The following is a 2757-nucleotide window of genomic DNA, read 5'->3' as shown; positions in this document are numbered from 1 at the left end:
AGTGCTGGTTGCGGGAGCGGCGGCGAGGGCCGGACGGCGGCAGGAACGGCCTCCCAGCGCTTCCCAGAAGTCACTTTTCCCGCCACAGCGCGAGACTCCGCCCCTTCCGGTGACGCTTCAGTGACGCAGGCCCCAACCGATCCCGCGAGAAACAGCCCGTTGCGTCCGGAGAGCTCGCGGGGCCTTGGGCTAAGAACGCTCTCGCCTTCCCCAATGGCTTATATTCCATTTTAAAACTGAAGAACCCTTGGCCTAGAGAGAAATTCTAAAGCTGTATCTTGGTGTGTTGCCTGAGAAAAGCCACTCTCGTTGGAAAGACTCGGGGTCGACCGCGCCTTTCCGTGATCAAAGGAAGCCTGAAACAATTTCCACGTGTTCATGAAATCAAAAAACAAAACCCTTTCTTTGAGATGTTTCCTGCAACTGAGGGGGACTCCTGCAAGTGATTTGCATTTCTATTTTCCCGCATCCTCACTCAAGGCTAGCAGCTGGAGCAAATGGATTAAGGCAGCTTTTTAAGTTAATGACAGCCAGCCGTTTTCAGTTTTGCATACCAAATTTTTCAATATTAGTGAAATGTTTATGATATAAACACTGATGGGTGTAAAATATTTGATAATGCGTTTAAAAGGTACTAATACATGTACATGCAACAGCAGTCTTGAGTCAACTATGTCTTGAGGGTATAGTAAATGCTCAATAAATTTCTCGTTGCTGCATCTGGGGTTAGGAAGCATGAGATGTGGGCTCTGTATGAAACATACGATTTATTTCCGTTCAGTAAAGTCGATGGTTTTTCTTTCTTCTTCCTCCTCTCATCTCAATTTTATTGATAGACATTAAAGATAGACAAGCAAGATTCTTGAATCTTTCTGCTATAGGGCACTTCTCAAACTCAAGGTTAAATTTTTTTAACAGGAAAACATTCTGGGAAGACTAATACCCTCAGGTCTGCTTAATCTGCTCAGCGAAAACAATGTTGCACTTTTTTTTTCCTTTGATCTGTGCCTCTGGCTTGAGATCTCAGTTCCTCAACCAGGGTAGGAAGCTGCCACAGCAATAAAAGCCTGGAATCCTAACCCACTAAGCCCCTAGGGGACTCCCAGCATTTGTGTCTTTACAGGGCACAAAACCTATATAAAATAAATCCAATCCTGAAGACAGTTTACAAAACAGCTGGCCATTTGGGTTAATCAGAAGGAAAAACAAGCACTTAGACTAGACTAAGGGAGTGTTTCAGGGAGCATTTTGGGAGCCTCAGAGTTGGAATGTTCTTGCTTGTTTGGTTGTATGTTTGCTCACAAATGGAGAGGGAAATGGCAACCCACTCCAGTGCTCTTGCCTGGAAAAACCCATGGACGGAGAAGCCTGGTATGCTACAGTCCATGGGGTCGCAAAGAGTCGGACACGACTAAGAGACTGCACTTTCACTTTGCTCACAAAGGGTAAACTGTAATGCACAGGGAGCAGCTGTTTTAAATAATTTAATCTATTAAATCTATTTAATCCATCACCTGCTAGGTTGACTTTCCCTCCATCAACCAGATTCATTCTTCCCCTCTCCCCAGCACCTTCCCCATCCCACCCTGCCATGCCCATACCAGTGTAACCATAGTGTTAAAGTCACCTGTAAGTGCTTTGGGGCTGATGGTCTGGGTTGTGCTGTTTGGATGGGGTGGATGTGATTGTGCTGTCTCCAGATGCAGTGGGCCTTCTTTCTGATGGTCATTTGGGAAGATAAGGCTCTGTTGAAAACTTGATCTCAGAAAACAGGCTTCAGACAGGGATGGGGACTCATGTTGTCTGCCTTAGCTTGAAAGCGCCCCTGGGTGTTAGAAGCTAAGATGAGGTGCAAAGGCATAGTTTTCCAGCAAGGGATGGTGCTTCATGTCAATTACTGCAGGACTGTTGATACCGGCGGGGGGCCAACTAAATGTAGGCATTCTTTCCACCCCATACTGACCCAAAATGTCTCCACACATTTCCAACCATGTGTAGGATCCCAGACAGGAAATCTCCCAGATTGTCTGGTCGCAGTTACTCTTATGTGTTTACTTCCCTTTTGTTATTTTGAGCTATTTAGTTGCTCCCTGGAGAAGGGAATGACAACCCACTCCAGTATTCTTGCCTGAAGAATCCCATGGACAGAGGAGCCTGGTATGGGGTCGCAAAGAGTTAGACACGACTGAGGAACTAACACTTAGGTTGCTAGACTAGAATATCACTTATACCGCAGGGTGAATTTCAGGATACAAGCTTAGACTCCCCGGCCCGCAAGGAGGTTCCTCTTCCATTGTGTTTGCTTGGAGGATCTTGGTTTGATGATAACTGAGAGAGCCTGGTTTCTTTACTGGTGACTGCTCTGTAAATGAGTGATCCTTTCATATAAGCACATCATTCATTCATCCAACAGCACACAGTGCCTCCCAGGCATCACCAAGACAGACAAGGTTCCTGGCACAAGAACTGACACTCTAGCCCAGAGGAGCAATGGGAAATCCCTGAACAAGACACCTGCAGAGAATGACGGGTGCAATGATGATTGTATAACCAGGTTCAGAAGGACTACTTTTGATCCCACCATTAGGAGAAGTCTCCTTGAGGAGGGTCACATTTGAGCTGAGACCTGAAAAGTGAAACAAAACCAGCAAGGGAAGATCTGGGGAGAGAACCGTCCAACTTTGAATGCATTATACCCTCAGCTTTACTCAGCACTTGCATCTATAAAAGCACAAAACAAGGATGATAGGGATGCTG

Source organism: Capricornis sumatraensis, chromosome 21 (assembly GCF_032405125.1).
Source record: "Capricornis sumatraensis isolate serow.1 chromosome 21, serow.2, whole genome shotgun sequence".
In the NCBI taxonomy this organism is placed as follows: domain Eukaryota; kingdom Metazoa; phylum Chordata; class Mammalia; order Artiodactyla; family Bovidae; genus Capricornis; species Capricornis sumatraensis.
The sequence above is the reverse complement of the archived record's forward strand: the minus strand, read 5'-3'. Positions refer to the sequence as shown.